Here is an 18,223-nt window from a genome sequence, read left to right as displayed (position 1 = left end):
CAGTCCAGCGGCCGCGGGCCCCTCCTCCTCGGCTGGCTAATTAAACTGTCCCTGGTCCATTAATCAGTGCCCGGCGGGCGCGACGGCGTGCGCGCGCATGCCCTGCCACGCAGCAACCGCAATGCGCCCGCCGAGCGATTCCGCCCGTTTATTGTGGCACGCCGCTTATTGGAAACATTGCGTGTGTGCGTGTGTACACGAGGTCGCCAACTCCGGTCCCATGATGGCCGCCGTACAGCTTTGACGACAGCCGATATGCGACAGACAGGTTCGTAAGTGTAGCTATACGCCTGAAAAACGGGTGGCTGAAGTGTATATATAGCTGTGTATCTTCCTTAGTGAGACCATATACGTAAATGTTCGACTAATATATTTCACTACGGAATAACAGGCACCGCTGCCATTAGAGGGATGTTTAGTTTAGCTTAGTATAGGTTATGGGTTTTAAAGCGTCCTAAAGCGACTCAGTCTATGAGAGACCCCGTAGCGAGGGGCTCCCGAAATTTCGACCAGCCATGGGGTTCTTTAACGTGCACTGACATCAGGGATGTTAGGTTCTACAAACTTCCTGGGCTTCGGTTTTAGTCCCTGTACTTCTAACAAGTGAAAATGACCGCAAAGGCAAGCGTATTTGAGCACATTCCAAACAGAAACAAATCACTTCTGAGTACCTAATAGCACTTGTAAATAGTGTACAGCCAACACACATATGCACACATTGAAGCAAGCCAACACTATACCTGCAGTTCGCGCGTTCGAAATGTCATCCATTCTTCCATATACGAAATTTCCTCGTACTGAGCGGCATTATCTGGAGTCTGAATTACCGTATCCTGAAGCTTTAATAAAAGGTTGATGAAAAACAAAAGTACATACCGTATTCACGTCACATTACGGTCGTCATTTTGCTTTCCAGGACGTAGCTTCAGTGGTGCAGGCCGGGGCAGACGGCGATAACCTTGTTAGACAGGTGCGCGGCCTTTTACTACATGCGGTCTGTGGACAACAAGATAGTCACTGTGGAATACTCCCTTACAGGGGTATAATAGGGTCTTTCGGTAAATACTCCTTGTAAGGAAGCGGTCACTGACATCAACAATATGGCCCCCGTGACATCGCCCGTCACATCACGTGAATATCGAATCTTCGTTCATTCATAATACAGCTTCGATGGAAATCGTTGCGTGAACCATCGGACGAGCTTGCTAAATTGTATGCATTCATCGCGAAGATTGTGCAAGGTCGCAACTTATCTTTTTCGACTGTCACTGAAATGTTTGGCTTACTGATTGATCGGTTTCGCATGCAGTCACGGCAAGCCGATCGGCCATGCACTTGGAACCTTCAATATACAGCTCAATTCGTTGAAGCTTAATTAGGACGCAGCAACACAGCTCTCTTGCATAGTTACCGTCTCTACAAATTTACCTTTCGCTTTGCCTGTGTTCGGTGCTCCCACGGCGTCACATCGCATGCATAGCTCCCGTGTGGGGAAAATGGGCCGGTATTAAAGACGTTGAGTTTCCGCTCATGTACAGAGCTTTGGGCGTCCCATGCATGCAAGATCTATATATATCGCCACCCTGCATACTATATTAGTGTCGAAGCTCGTCGCGGTCGACAGTGTACATGGCGTGAGCATTCCACCACTGTTGCTCGCATTAAAGGGGAACTCGCAGCTCCTTTGATCACCGCCTGCAGTATTGTTTACGGCTGAAGCCCGTTATAAGGAGCCCATCATGTGTCCTCATGTAACTGCTTTGGTCCGTAGCATTTCGCAGGTGCCCGCAGGTGCGCACATGCACCAGAGGGAGCTCCCGTATTGCGCTAACCATGCCGCCGCCTCTTCGTCAGATTCGACCGGGATCATAATCGACCCGGATTATTAACAGCGCTTATGCTTTCAAAATAACCATATCTACGTTGTTATGATCACACAACGCACGCTTGATCGCGTGCAGCGTGTAAAATATATACACATGTGGCCGCGTTGGGAAGAGGTTAGGTGAAAGGAACAACATGAACATTGCCTCAAATGACACGCGACCTTCTGGGCTTGTGATCCTCCTTGAGAGAAGCTCCAAAGAAATGGTGAGAAAGGACCTTATAACTGTATAGTGCACTTTATGCAGCACGCTCATCTATGTGTAAACAGATATATAGCACGAATTTACCTGCGGTGTTTTTTTCTTTTGTTTTGTTTTTGTGTTTGCTTCTTTTTTTTTCTGGTCTCCGTGAAGCATACGTAACATAGCGTACAAATTTCTAGATAAGACTTATAGTACGCTTCGTCTAGCTTGCTTCTCTGTTCGTGTCCGTTTGTGTTAAGAGCTGCAGTTTTCCAATCGCGAGCATTCATATACCGGACGGCTGGATGCGGTGCCCCGCGTGTATTGCGGCCAGCGAGGGCAGTCACTGCATGCGCCGGTGACCGAGGATAATTTGTCGAGTTTGAGGAGCGAGCGGGGGATGACACAGGCGGTGGTGCAAGTGGGCCGCGCTCCTGCTCGGGCATCGCTCGTGCCCCGTCGCGACATGCGGAACAATGGGAGAGACGCACGCGCGCTTGTCTGCGCCATTTCGACACCTCGCGACGAGGACGGCGACGTCGGGATCACGTCGTAATAATACGGGGCCCCATTTTGCTGCGGGCTTCTGCCTTGCCCCCGCACTTCCGTTTTTCTCTCGCGCTCCGCACACGGACTCTTGAGCGAGCTTAGAGCTGCCCGTCGTGAGCGAAGTTGGGGTGAATGACAAAACAGCGTCGCGCATGTATGCTATAGCAAGGGGAGAGCATAAAGCGTCTTTCCGCATTCCTTTCCAGTTATTCTGACAAAAACTTCTCTTCTTTATCGTTGTTGTTCTTGCGGTTGTAACGAATGTATTTTATGTTCCCTAGAAGGGCAAAATTTCGGCCTGTTGGTTAGGGCTTCCTTTGGACCATTCTTTCCTTCTATATAGGGCTACTTTTGTTTTGTATTTCTTTTTCAAACTGCCAGTCGTGGCTTCTATAGGAGTGTATACGGGTTTCACCTTGTACGTTCTCCGCACCCGTGGTACATTACTGAAACAAAATCGAGGCCACTTACACGACAGATGCGACGGAGCATTCCGCTACAGAACAACCGCGCACCTTAAAACTTTTTACACCTTTACGGGTGTAAATTGCTTGTCCCAGCGTTAACACCCTTAAGGCGTGTTAATGAACAGACTACAAATAAAGGTGTTTCTAAACACCTTCCTACAAATAAAGGTGCTCCTATACACCTTTTTGAAACGGGTGTTTGTCTCAAAACATCCCCACAATAAAGGTGTGAAGTATATGTGCCTCGGCGCGCTCATCGAGGCACCATTGTGTAAAGCACCTTCGCACCCTTTTTATGTGCGCGCTTTATGCACGGCTGGGTTGTATTGGCAGCAATGGGTGGGCTGCTGCAGTACTCCCACATTGATCATGGCCAGTTTCAGTCCGACAACCACTAGAGAACCAAACCCGAGTCATAATGTAGACATAACAAAAGTGATAAGAAATCAGTCCTTTCATGTGCATGCGTGCATGCATGGAGTAGAACGCCTTAATCTGCTTTCTATGGAAGGATTGGACGCGGCACAAAATTTTGAGTTTCAATTTTTGTAACTATAGTTGTTAATTGGCAGCACTAAATGCTTCTGCTTCATCTGTGGAATCAGGAATTACAATAAACATTGCATCACAACCTTTGCTCAAAGACTTTCATACTATAAGGATAAGCAAGCTATCTTCCAATGAAAGTAGAAATTATTGAGTAATGCAAATTAGGCCTTCAATGGCTTGGGCAATGGAGGCATGGTAGAAGATGTGTATGCATCCGTGTCACCTTATATACCTGATTTTCAAATTTCTACGCTCATGTTCTTTTCTCGCCGCTTCAGTCTCTCTCTCTCTCTCTCTCTCTCTCTCTCTCTCTATATATATATATATATATATATATATATATATATATATATATATATATATACATACCTCTCTCTCTTGCTTTGCACAATGAAGTGCACTGTGCTGGCGTCGTACATGCAACAGCACCATCGGAAGCTGAGATCACAGCCGCCCAGGACCTGTGTCCGCGCTCCAAAGCGCCACCTCTTAGATTTTTTTCTTTTTTTTTTTTTCTCGTCGTCCTAAGCAAGCTGCTCCGCAGGAGTGCGCGCGCGCACCTTGGCACGCACACGCTCTCTTTTCGATCGGAGAAGCGAAGCGCGATTCCTGCCCGCTCCGACGGCGGGCTCCTCGCGGGTCTCGTGGCCGTCTGAATGGCGGCCTCCTCAGTGGTCGTCGGCAGTCAGTGGCGGTGGGGGGAGGCGAGGTCAGCGGCGCAGAACAAGACCGTCGCTGCCGCCGCTGCTGCTGGTGGTGGTGGCGGTGGAAGCCGCCGAACCACGATCCGCTTGCTGCTCGGCGGCACGCCACTCGCGCCAGTTGCTGCTCCATCCTCTCTGCTTCTTTTTTTCCTTTTTCTTTTTTCCTTTTTTTCGTTTCGATTTTGTGTGGGGCGCGCAAGCCTTTGACAAAGGCTGGACGGGGGAATCCAGCCGAGCTATATGGCATCGCCACCGCCGCCGCGGAAGACTTCTCTGCGGTCAGCGCGTGCCGCCTTCGCTGCTCGGCCGGTCTCCTCCATTGTGCTCTGCTCTCATCATTCGTCCGACGCTGCTCGGACGCTGACTCGCCGCTGCCCCGCCGTCGGTGGCTATGCCGAACAGAAGTGGCGCGGTGAAAAGCAGGAAACTTCGAAAAAAAAAATCAAGTGTTGGTCCAAATAGTATCTCTCGCCTTATATCTCTCGCTTGTCTCTCGTCCCTTCCTTTTTTCTCGTTATTTTGGTTTTGATTTTACCTGTTATGCACCCGGAGGGATGGGAACGGCTGACATCAGTTCTTTCAGAGGTTGATGGCCTCCTTTTTGCGTGCCCCCAACTATTCTTACGAGCCGTAGTGTGTTTAGCTTTCCATTGAAGGTATAGTTACTGGGTGGGTTGCTTTTCCTTCGAGGTTGGCTTTGTTGTATCTCCGCTTTGTGCATATATCGCTTCCAAATTTTGTGTTGCAGCCTGTCCTGTCCATGGCGATGTGGCTTTTTACACCCTGTTTTACCTCGGACACCGTTTACATGCCCGCTTGTTTCCCCTTGCATATGTGCATCGGCCTATACTGACAGTTTACGTATCGCTTGTCTTCGACTGTGTTGCGGAATCTACTAAAGACTGGGATAAAAATATTTTTGTAAACTCCCGAGCTTTATCAATATGCGTTAGATAAATCGTTGTTTCGGATGGATACTACGTATATGCCGTGCTCAACATAACCTTCGCAAGGTGCGGTCGGAGAATGCGGAGTTGGATGGTGCCGAAAAACTATGCATTTAGCTGCCGACCCAAATTGCGCTCTCTCCAGCAGTGTATTAAAATGTTTGGTATTGCGTATCATAAAATGCACATCTTCTATTTTAGAAGCGTACTGCTCAGTGGCTTACACCACTGCGTTAATCAATTACACTTAACGCGGCTAATTACGCACGCTAACTAATAGACAACCAGAGCCTTCCGTATGCATTGCATTCTTTTTCCTTGCTCTGTTTAGCACAACAGCGGATATATTACTTGCAGAATGGCGTCCGTGGAAGTGCTTATTATGTTTTGTTCCAGATCGGGTTGTAAACAATGCAGAGCGCAAGCTATATGGCAGCGATCTTGACAATTGGTAACTTGATGCAGTTCTTAATGGCAGCTCAACTTTTCTGTGCGCGCTAAACTGCCGCAACCACATGACAGTACGTCGCAGTCATAAATACTCGTACATGTGTCGCTTGTGTTCTTCAATAGGAGCGCTATCTGCAATGTCTGCATGTGTTCAAGGGGTCTAGACCGTGTTCAGCGGCTGTACGTATACAACGCCATAGGCGCACTGCAAAGTACTTTCCGGCGCTTTATTTCAGCTACCGAATTTATTCTGCAAACCTTGTACCCTCCAGTTTTTTGAAGCCGCAGACCAAGGCTCGAGCACTCTATTCTCGTCTATTCTAGAAAGAAGCTATCTATAAATATGCAGTTGTCGGTACACCTCGTATGTATTGCATCAATATTCAAGCAAACGTCTTCACCATGGAGTTACTCGAGGCAGCGGAAAGTAAAGGTTACAAGAATTGTATCCTGATGTCGCACGCTATCGCGGGCACATTCGTTAATCTATTATTCAGCTATAGCGACGACCTCATATCATTCGCGATCTCGCTCGAAGCCGAGTGTATACAGTGCAGGTCGACGACTGAAACGGGCATGCTCCGTCAGAGACGTTAAAGCTAATTTGAATGGCCATCGCCTCGAAGCGCGAACGTGGCATAAATAAAAAAAAAAAGGAATTCGCCGAGGTTCGAGGGAAACCATTCGCCCGTCATGGGCTTAGTGGTGCCGTAAATCACTCGCGAGATTTCCACGTTTTCCCCACTCAGACACACGTTCCCATCTTCTGTTGAGTTCAGCTCCGAACGCGTATCGCAACCGCACGCCGAGGGCGGCTGGGGATTAAAGAAGGCGGCCTCGCATCTTTTTCCGCGGTCGGAACGTGCAGTCGCATGCATATTCATACATTGTTACATTCGGAAACGAAGTCCTTCTTTTCACCCTCGCAGCTCCGCCCGAATAGAAATAATTTAAAGTTTTTCAACCCGCACGCTTCGAACCAAGCTGCGCTGCTACCGTTTTCTGACAACGCGTGCGTGCTGCGTATATAGCGGCGAGCGATGACTCCACGAGCCGTTTCTTTCCGCGCGCACACGTATGCATGCGCGGCCTGTTAGGGTTAAGCAGGATAAATCTTGCCCTGCTCGCCTTTGCATGGGCTCTCGGGTGCCCTCCGGCGCCGCCCGTTCTTTCTGTTTCGCTTTTCCCGTCAGGGACCAAAAAGCACGCGTGCTTATGGGACACGGGTGGAGAGTGTTGGGAGGGGGGGGGGGGGGGGCGAAGTCGCGGCGGCTCCGTCTATAACGTCCTCAATATTCATGGCGCTTTCACGATGAGCGAACGGGCACGAGCGGCCGCCTCGCCGACAAAAAGTATCGCCAGGCTCAGTGCGCATGCGCGGAAGATGATTCCTTCCATCTCTCTCTCGCCTCCTTCGTTTTCCTCTGTCTCTCCTTTCCCGTTTCGTTTCCCCTTCTCCGTGTATTCTTTTTTCATTTGGCTCCATTTTCCGAGAGCTATTTCTCTTCATTCAACATCCGCTTCGCCTCATCCTCGCTGCTCTTTCCGTCTCCCTTTCCTCTTTGATCCCTCAGCTCCGTCACATCGGTCCACCTTGGGCCCCCATCGGAGCCTGTCTCCCCTCTTCGCTCCCATCCGCGAGCCGCCGTCCTCACCGAAATGACAGCGAATGAGAGGCCGGATCGGCGGTTGCGTCATCAGGTGCGCGTGCGCAGCCGCATTGCGGGAGAGGCCCGGGGCGGGACCGGGCCCGGGGCCAAGCCAGGCCCGGGTCTCCCCCCTCCCCCTCTTACTCGCCCATGGCGGATCAATCGCTTCGCCGCAGGTCGAGCGCCGACGCTCTCTCAGCTGCGGCGGCGCACACGCCTGCTCCGAGCCGATAACGGCGAGGCTCCTTTTCCTCCTCTTCCACTGCATTATTTCTTCTCTCAGTTTTCTCTTCCAACAAGCGATCCAGAAAGTCATGAGTGTTGGTTTTATTTGCATCTCTTTCACGCGGACGTGTCGTTTTACTTCTTTCATTCTGCTCGAATGACCAGTCAGCCAGGCTGCTCTTTGGCGCGCCATGACTTTCCCCATCTTCCGCATGCGCGAGCATTCGTAGGGAGCGAAGGGTAGAGTTCGAAGCGCTCTCAATCGCCCATTGGTTGAAGAAGGGCCAATCGATGCATCGCGACCGAGTTTGCTGTTCGGCGATTGGGCCATCGGCGAGGTCAGCGGCGGATCCGCATCGAGCGGCTGGTCAGGATTGAATATTTCAGTGAACAACTGAAGCATGAAAGGAAGCGGCGTGTGTTTGTTGGAAGTGTGTGTGCTTGGGAGAAGAATATGCAGTGGGCATGCAAGAATGGATGTCGGGGGCACTGAGTATTGCAAATTCATTTAATTTTTCACGTACACATAGTGCAAATGTGCATGACACCAAACAAACAAGAATGCCTCTTCATTAGTACTGCAAAAAAGGATCGCAATGCGCAGGCGCAAAGGGATGTGAAAGAATAGAGAATCGAATAGAAAGAGCCTCCACCGAAAGCAGTTTACTGGTCAGCGCTGGCATTTATGCCAGTGGAGGTGAACTATTATAGTGAAATTCGATGCTTAGCTTTATAGACGCATAGACATTCCACAAGCCATTGCGCCTATAATTCAAACATTAGGCAAGGGTAATAAAACGCTCGGATAATCATTTCGGGGTGAAGCCTCATATGTCTAGCTGCAACAGGGATGAAGATATGCAGGCGATTGAGAAAGCAGAACGTTCACTTACTGCACACATTTCCGCATACGAAGATCACAAATAACGACTTCATAAGTCCGCCAGACGCTTCATTTCTAATCAAGTTCTGTTTAGTTTACAGGTTTATGGAAATGTAAAAAGAAATCAGTGACTCCTTCAGAACAGCTTCGAACGAAGGTCATGAGTTATGGAAGAACCCTGATATGGCGCATGCATGTACACGCACGCCATTGAGCGAGCCTCAAAAGCCGCGCACATGCTGGGAGATGCACCAATGGCTGGTAGAAAGCGCCGATCTGTCTCCCCGCCGCGTCTTTTTTCCCACGCTTCGCGAGCATTCCGAGTTACGGGAAAAGAAGGCGAACAGTTATACACCGCGAGCGGCCGCACATGTGGCCTCGGTTGCAGTCGGGGATGAGCCCGGTGGGGGTGGCGGTAGCCGAGCATCAGTGAGCGAGCCGCAGGAAGTGCGCGGCCAGGCGTGTACACGGTGACACGGAGACGACGTGCGCGCGCGCCCCTGCACCCTGTCGCGGTATATAGTTGGGTGCAGCACATGCAGGGTATAGCGGCTGCGTAATATACATCGTCTATCTAAGCGTTGCTACACCAGGACTTGAATCTGATATTTGATTTCTTTTGTTTTTCACAAAGGAGTAATAGTTTGAAGATTGCGAGGTACATCATATGCGAAGTATTTGAGACATGGATTAAGAATGATCAAATATTTCATATTTGTATAGTGCCTGAATTAATTCGCTATGTATATGCACGCAATATCTGTTTTGTACAGACGCATGCAGGACGCGCGCGTTTTCTGTGTATTTCTCGACCTTCTGTGCGTGTTCTTTCATTGAGCTAATATCCCTCCCAAAGTATGTATTTATTTTCCTGATTTTGGGGCCTTGATTTACCGTTTCCTCCCAGCTGTTCTCTCTGTGCAAAATGTAGCCTCTACTCCGAATGCCTCTTTTTTGGTGCCTCAAAGAAGCGCTATACGCAGAAGCCAACAATGCAAGTGCTTGCATATGTCTCAGAGAGCTCCAGCGCGCACTAAACATGCACTAAATGCGCAAGTGTGTTACTTCAGAATATATTTTGTCAGCGCTTGCGTGCGTTATGCTACGTGTGCTCGCAGTATGCATGGCTAATGAAGGAGAAGGGTGCGATACTCCACTGGACAAAAAACCTCCACTAATGCAATGCGTGCTGCAGTGCGTTTAAACAAGCCAAGCTGTTTGGTATCAGGAGCTCTGCGAGTGTCGCGAAAACATAGGCAAAAGACGACGCGAACACATTTGTCTGACGCTTCGTTCTTTTGTGCATGTATTCTCGATCCATAGTAATTTCTCTGGAGAATGTTTCCCTGTTTCGAATCATGGGCTCGAACCTTCGACCACGCTGCACATGACTGGGAAGAGAAGAAAGGAACCTGCGGGGCCCCCAGTGGCGGGCAGATATAACGGAAGATGTAGTGAGGGAGCAGCAAGGCGACGTCGGACGGCGTCCCATGCTCCAGATGCGTGTGGGACGGTCCGCCAAGTCTGCACAGTGGAGTCAATGCGATCCCATTGTGTGCTCGCGCACGAGAGACGGCAGTGTGGCGCGCGGCACCTCGGGGTTCTCAGCACTGCAGCCAGTCGTGCAGGGAAGGGGATCGCGGCGTTTTCCGTCCGTGATTGCATGCCGCCTCTTGGAGTCGTGCCCCCCTCCCTGTCTTCTAATGAGGCGGACCACACCACCCAAGGGGTTGAAATCGTGCCGTACCTGTCGCTTCCTGTGTTAATAACTCGTGCTCAATCGTTCATAATTGGGAACATGCGCTAGAGTGGTATGCATAGAGAGTAAAAGAGCGGACACAGTACACTGCGTATAGTGCAGTGCTCGCGCCGTGTGTTTCTGCCTTTTCTTCCCTTGTGTTTTGCACTATATGCTGCTTTGCTAAGGCGCATATACTATGTAGCTAATAGGAGCAAAGTGCTAAAGAATAAAGTATTGGAGAAAAGCGACGAAGACCAGTTGTGTATTGCCGCCAACCACCTCTGTACAGTCATTTTATTTTTATTTATGTTTTGCAAATAATAAATTATTTAATGTAACTGAACGAAATTGGCAAATAGTGATTTTCAACAATGAATGGCATTTGCAAAATTGAAGACCTTTAGAAGCCCCCATTCTATCATTTGTGGTAAAGGAAGCCTCACGTGCATCTCCTTCCCAGCTCCGAATAAAGCCACCGAAATGCCAAACAAAGGAATATCGTATGACTACAGGATATTCACGCATTATACGTTCGGGCTGCTCTCAGCAGCGGTTTGAGTGAACGAAATCAGCTGCGGCTTTGACTCGATGGCCCCGTTTCGCGGGTGCAGGCTTGCATACACCGAGTGTCTCAGCTATAGCGGGGACACTCGGGGCCCTCGCTATTCGGCTCCTCTCAGACACACTCGCTGACAACTTGCTCTACTTTGAGGGTGTGGGGAAGAGGTTTGTTTCTTCCTTTCCTCTCTGTCGCCTCCTTAGTTTTCTCCGAATAAGTGTGACGGGCTTTCCTCTTCTATCCGGTCTTTCTTTACTTATATATCTCAGTCTCCATCCCCAAGCGTACATAGTTTGCTAAGCGCACAGTATTCCCAATTTAGGCGGCGTGCCTTTTCACTGAAGTCAGCCGCGCACAGATAGCTCAAAGTGTCTAAAACAATCTTCGCTTGTCACTTCTGTATAGGTATTGTTTGGTAGAGTGTAACGTCCCAAAGCGACTCAGACTATGAGGGACGCCGTAAAGGAGGACTTCGAAAATTTTGATCGCCTGGGGTTTTTTAACGTGCCCTGACATCGCCTATATGCAGTACACGGGCGCCTTGTTTGTCGGTATACCATCGAAAAGCGGCCGCCTGGCCGCATGATCGGGCCCCAATCCTCGTAGTGTGGCTGTACATGAGTACGGTTGACAGGCATATGAATGCAATATAATGTATCAGCTAATCCAGATAAGCAGCGGCTAGTTACTGCAGATTGTCGCATTTCTCCAGGCACATTTTATGGCGCCGAACAGAGTCTGCATTCGTGGCCTGGCCACCCATCTATAGAAGCAGTGCAATTGAAGAGTGGAGGTAGGGACAACTGTTTTTGTCAGTCTATATAAAGGGCTTGACGTTTAGCAGCAACGACGAAGAAATAAAGCAGACATGCATGCAGGATAGTGAGTGAGTGAGTGAGTGAGTGAGTGAGTGAGTGAGTGAGTGAGTGAGTGAGTGAGTGAGTGAGTGAGTGAGTGAGTGAGTGAGTGAGTGAGTGAGTGAGTGAGTGAGTGAGTGAGTGAGTGAGTGAGTGAGTGAGTGAGTGAGTGAGTGAGTGAGTGAGTGAGTGAGTGAGTGAGTGAGTGAGTGAGTGAGTGAGTGAGTGAGTGAGTGAGTGAGTGAGTGAGTGAGTGAGTGAGTGAGTGAGTGAGTGAGTGAGTGAGTGAGTGAGTGAGTGAGAAGTCAACTTTATTTAAATAAGACAACAAGAAAGATAACATAAGTTGGCTCTTAGTCTACAGCCACAAAAAAAATGATAAAAAAAAGAACTGTGCATCCAGGAGGGCACTGTTGATATGGCACACGAGAGTCCTCCAACATCACCGTGTCCACCCCCTCAGGTGGAGCGAGCCACTCCCGAAGTGAAAAATCGAGGTCCATAACTGGGTGGGAGAGAGACTATGTACTGTTGGCAAGATTGGAGGCGGTGTGGTGGTGGTGGTGAAAGCATTTAATATTGTAGTTAGACAGAGAGGTGATTGGTGTAGTGACCTGGAAGGTCACACCTTTTTAATCACTAGGGTGAATGCAGACAGGTACTCCATTGTCATTTGCCGCAGTCTGGCCGCGCGGCGTAAAGGCCCTTTGAGCCTCGAGGGTGCAGCAGCCAGACGGGGTCGCTAGTTTTTTCGGATGGGGATGAGTATAGTCGGTAGGAATGGGTTCTGCTAGTAGGCCCACGCCATATGTGTCAGACACATCCCCACAGTGCGAGCATCGCCCATTGAATTGGGGATCAAAACGTTTTACGGTTGCTGGGCACAACATCGTATTGGTGAGTAGGCGCAGGAGTGCCCACTGGTTAGCCTTCCCTCGCCCTTTGCAGTCGGTGGGGAGAGTTTTGTGTGTGAATTTCTGACACTCTCATTTTTCCTTAAATGTTTTAGCCGGATTAACCCACAGGACGTGCATGATGTGAGGGTATCCCTAGCAGTTAGAGTATTAAGGTTGCGAGGAATATCCGGCGATATAATGGAGGACGTGAGGGGTGGGAAGGCTATGTATGTGCCTGTGCTTGTCGGACAAGGCAGGAATCTCTACGGGAAAGGAACTTGGAAGCGAGTGCTAAAATGCGGGAGTCTTCCAGGAGTTCCTGGAGTATCGTGTGGCGCCTAGCTCATTCTTGGCGGGCTGTGGTCGGGGGGGGGGGGGGGGGGAGGGTGATAGTGGGTGGGCCGAGGAGTGCGCGAGGTCTTCCTTGAGCTACGGCACGGGAGCGTAGATTAGCCAACTCGTTACCCGGCACTCCATCGTGACCTGGAACCCAATATAGTGTATAGGTCGTATCCTGCATGGTGATGGTCTAAGTGAACTGAGAGTTGATGGAGGATGTGAGGTGGAAGCGCAGGCTCAAGAAAGGCACGAAGCGTGTCTTGGCTGTCAGTAAGCATGGTGTGTTGGCCAGGAGTGGTGTGGCAGAGTATGGATGAGGCTAAGGCCTGGATCGCAAGACATAAGGAGGTGGGAACATGTGAAAAGTGGGTGACAATAGGCAATTGTCTTGAAGCTATAACTGTCACCGTTCCCTGCTGTGTCTCGGTATGGTATGAACTGTCTATATAGGTAATCTCTGTCGGGTCGGGGTAGCGGTATAGCGGAGTGTGCAGATGTGAATCTTCCTGCGGCCAGCATGGTTTACTGGGTGCATGTTGCGGGGTAATGGTGGCATGTGTATACGAGGCAAAGTTGTCCAAAGACGTGGTTTTGGTGGAATCAAGGTAAGGTCGTTGATGTTGTAGTGAATGGAGCTGGGAATCTGTCGGCCATGATGGGTCAGACGGAGGTGCACGTGTGATTGCTGTGCTAGTTGGTGCATATCGATTCTTGCGTCCAGGGATGTAAGGAGGGCGGTTTCGGCGAGTTTTGCAAGGGGGGTGTAACTGTCAGCCCGAGATAGAGACGTGTCGAGGGGCAGAAGTCGGTTAAGTTTTTGCTGTTAGGAGAGGGTAAGTCGTATGTATGGAAACATACAAGACTCTAATGCGGAAGGGCCCCTGCGAGACGGTGTAGTCATGCTCCTTGAGGACCATGATGTCTACGTGTCATGACTCATGCATCTGATTATATGTGAGTAAGTTCAGTGAGCGTTCGTTTGCACGTGTTAAGCCATTCGGTGGCTTTGCTATCCTCCGTGAGGTCGAAACCGAGTATTTTCACTTTTCGCTGACGGGGGAGCGGTGTGTCGCGTAGGCTCGGTGAGGGTGATTAGTGACCACGACATTTTAGGATTTAGTAGGAGAAAGGGTTAGCCCTACCTGATGAGAGACAGAGAAGTTGATGGGTTGAAGAGTGGATTAAATAGTGCCGGAGATGCCTGTGGACGTTCAGAGGATTGATTCTTCTGCATAAAACCCAAGGGAGAGTGACGGTACCCATTCGAGGAGGAGGTGTAGAGGGCGAAGAGCAAGATTAAAGAGAAAGGAAGAGAAAGCGGAGCCTTAAGAAACCCCGCGGGAAGGTTTGCAGTATACGGTTAAACGTAGTTTGGCAGCTTGATAGCGTAGCGACGCGTCGTAAGAAAGTTGTGAATGTAATTGTACTGCGGGCGCTGCAGGTTCAAGGATGGCAGAATGGTAGATGGAGCCGAACGTTTTTTGGAAGTCGAGACCTATACAATGCAGCGTAGTTGATGACTGCTGCAGTACTGCAGACCCCTTGCTGAGTGCGGAGCAGCATGTCTTGTGTGCAGGCATAAGCTCTAAATCCAGTTATGGTCCAAAGAAGGGAATTAGGTTTATCTGTGAGGCGAGCGAGGACCGTCCTCTCCATAATTCATTATTTATTTACAAATAAGTTTGCCTATACACATGACGTGAAAGAGATGGGTCGTGGTGTGTCTATTATAGGGTTGCTCTTTGCCGGTCTTCCTCAGGGAAGATCCCTGTTAAGGGGCCGTGGAGGGCTTCTATAGTGCAGTTTCAGGGAGATTTCAAAGGTGGCTGTACGTTATGCAGTGAGGGCCAGGGGTCGTTCGTTGTGAGACTGAGGAAGCAACGTGCGGAGTTCAGCCATGCTGATATTCACGTCGATGGGAATGTCAGTGGGATTACTTTTAGATTAGTCTGGTACAGGAGATGCAGGGTGGAGGGGAAAGAACTTTTTGTGGTGTTCGGAAGCAAGTGCGGAATCAGAGAGTCCTGTTAAGAGCTGTAACTGAGGAATGTGTAAGTGAACACGTGCCGGCCCAATCATCGCTCTAAGTATCTGTCATACTCTGGCTGCGTGCAGCTGGACGCCAAGCGAGTCACAGAATTGGAGCCAGTTGCTGGTATCCAGCTGACGCGCGTAGTCCAGGGCCTCCGCTCTAAGGACCTCCAACTGAGATTTGAGCAGATGATTCGGCTCATTTCGCCTCCCTTTTTTGCAGCGCGTCACGTTGGTCCCAAAGATGATGCAGGTGCGAGTCTCTGGCAAGGACTTGGTCAGTTATCTTAATATATTTGGTCGTTTCGTATGCGGTCTCTCTAATAACGCGGTCCTTAATGACGTGGTCGCTGCCAAAGGTGAGCCTAGTAGTTTCTCATGCACCACCTGGCGGCGTTTACACAGATCACGTGAGTTCGGGAACCATGTCACGCTGGACACTGTTGTCCCGACGTCTTTATGATGTGAGGTCGTCACAAATGCTAAAGCCGAGATGTTTGTGTCACCGTGCGCAAGATGCGGACCGAGTGTGCAGTGCGTGTGGAGCTGCAGTCGGGGTGGGGAGCGTTGAAATCTCCAGCACATACGACTGGACATAGAGGATACTGCCGCAGAAAAGGAGTGAGCCAAATGAAAGAAGGCTTTTTGGATGGTTTCCAGTAGGTATTGAGCGTTGATATTGGCCTATGGATGTGAGGAAGCTGGGTTAAAGTACATGCATATATTTTTTCTCTGACTCGTTGTATGGACGGTGTCGATTTGAACTGTTATTGGCAGGCTTTTGAGGATATAAGTGACAGTGTAGACGGCTGAATGTGCTTGCCGTTTGGTACGTATGCTTGGTTGTATATGTGTGCATATCCTGGAATATTGTAACGGCCAAGAGCTTCTTGCAAGAGAATGATTTCAGGGGGATCCTTGAGCGATCCTAAGTACGGGTCAAAGGCTGCGGCCTTCTTGCGAAGTCCCCGACTATTCCATTGTAGTATGTAGGAGGAAGCCCTGGTCTAAGGTGTAGTGGCGTGTATTATAAGTTGACTAGGGGGGGAGGCTTGATTGGAGCAAGTTCGATGGGCATTCGCTCCATGATTACATTTAGCTGTGCTTGGAGCCGAGTTCGCCACGTAGTAATGTTTACGAAAGCGGAGTAAATTTGCTGCATGCGGGTGTTCGGCTGCTCTTTCGTAGCATTTTAGTTGCTGGATGGTGGTTCGTTCCATCCGCGTTTTCTATGGTGCAGACACGAGTGGTGAGCTATTCTGTGGCAGCAAGAACGGTGGTTACTGTGGAAGGGGAGTCACGGAAGGAGGAGACGACTGTGTCTGAGTGACTCTGGGTGATGCAGGGTAGAGGACAGCAGGTTGTTTCATTTCCCTAGCGCAGCAGACGCTGGAACTGGTGCAATTAGTGTTCGCGCGTCCTGCTACAGCAATTGCTGCCTGAAACGTATACGATGACAGCCGGAGTGGTTGTCTCTGAAGCCCATCTGGAAAATGGAAAACATGGACTGCGTCGCGCTCTCTGCAAACGGCCACTACAGCCGAGAAGAGCGACATATAGAGACGGCGTTAATTCGTGTTGTTTCTCTGTGCCACGACACCATCGTTGCGATCGCTTCGGCGTCATCTGGTCGTCTCGTGGCCCCACTAGCGGCGGCGCCAACAGGCCCGGTCGAGGTTGTTTGTGCGCGATCAATTTGTCCCACAATCGGTCTCCTTTGTGCCTTCCCGAAGCACACTCCAGCATCGCCGCGACCTCTCGGAATTTCCGGGCCGTCTCTCGTATGACTTCATCGATGTCGAAGGCCTCGTGTGCGCTTCGTTTCCTGTCACTCTACACGCGCAAATGTGGCTTCTTTTTCTTGTATCTGTCTCCTCTCCCTCTTCTTGTTGCGCGCGTGTCTGCCCGTGGTGCGTTTGAGCGATCTATCTCTTCCCTCTCTTCACCCTCGCGTGGCGTTCTAGATTCGCCCGCAAGTTATCGCCAGTTCGCTCTCTTCTGGTGGCCTTTGTGCGATGCTGGCTTCTTTCGCACTTGATCGCGCCCTTTCGTCCCCTCCCCCGCATTGCTGTGCCATATTGAAGCGGCCAGATCGGCGCGACAGATCGCTAGCGGGCCCGTTCGGTCGAGTCGCTGCTCTTCTTCGCCGGGTGCGGCGACGATCTCCAGACCACGCGTTCGGCGCCGAAGTGAAAAGAAGGACGACACGCAGCGCGAGACAAGCGCGGCCGATATCGAGCTATCGGGTGTCTCTGGTTTCACTCATTGCGCGTGGTCTCACTCTTCTTGTCGACCTCCCTGTGATGATGCACGCACCGCGCGCGCGGCGCGGTCTGAAAACGATTAGTTACTCTCGCCTTCGGCGCCGCTTGGAGGGTGCACTCGTGGCGCCTCCACGCGCGTGGTGTGATGTTCCCTGGCTTCGTAGTGGAGTCGCCCGCATGACCCGCTGTCTCTCTCACTCCGTCCACGCGAGGGCTCTTCTCCTAGCATCCCGCTTTGTCGAGCTTAGCTGCCTCCATCGTCTTAACGTTTTTATCTTGATCGGTTTAGGATACGTTTCTTGCAACCAACCTACTGGGGTTGAAAGCGCGTTGATAAAACGAAAGTGTTGAGAGAAAGAGCTTTAGGGCTGATCTCTACAGTAGCCTAAAAAGCGAGAACCCAGAGAGGAGGCGCTCACACACGTAGCTATTCTCGTTTTAGCGCTTTGGTTATTAGGCGCAATGATCTGGTCTCTCGAGTGCATAGCGTCGGTGCAGCGACATTAGCGCTCTCTGCTGCTGGGTCCCAGGGCGGGGACAAAATCCCTGATGCGGCGGCTGCGTTTCTGTGGCGACGATAAACATCGTTTATCATCGTTTATCCCCATGAAGTAGAATACTACCGTGCACTCGGTGCGCGCTGATGAATGTCTGCAAGTCGCTAATATTAACTGGGACGTCAGACTCCGTATATACCACACCACTTGCGCGTGTAGAGAGAAAGAGAGAGCATATAACTATGGGCTCGGGTGTGCGCAGTCCTGATGTCCCAGGTCGTCTGTCCTGACAACTGAACTAATACCTAGGAGATGGCGGCCGTGATTGACCAGGGTGGCCGACAAGGTCAGAACAAAAATAATCAAGCCGGACCTCTGCATAGAAACGATGGCCACATTTACTGTATAGACTGAATAACGAACTGAAAATGCCGCAATAGCAGAACGTGTAGATCTGAGTACCGGACATACACATACACAGTATAACGCAGGTGCATCAGGGCTGCTCCCAATAGACGCCGTATACTGTAGAGACAGCACTGTAATC

General features: G+C 50.3%; 1 protein-coding gene across 6 annotated transcripts in view; it reads left to right on the top strand.

Moving 5' to 3' along the window:
* The window catches only part of LOC146197185 (homeobox protein cut-like), a 725,401-nt gene that overhangs the window by 351,351 nt on the left and 355,827 nt on the right, over window positions 1–18,223 (top strand). The gene's annotated exons all lie outside the window — the stretch shown is intronic.

Source organism: Amblyomma maculatum, chromosome 3 (assembly GCF_055883805.1).
Source record: "Amblyomma maculatum isolate TAMU_Amacu chromosome 3, ASM5588380v1, whole genome shotgun sequence".
Classification (NCBI taxonomy): Eukaryota; Metazoa; Arthropoda; class Arachnida; order Ixodida; family Ixodidae; genus Amblyomma; species Amblyomma maculatum.
The sequence above is the reverse complement of the archived record's forward strand: the minus strand, read 5'-3'. Positions and strand labels throughout refer to the sequence as shown.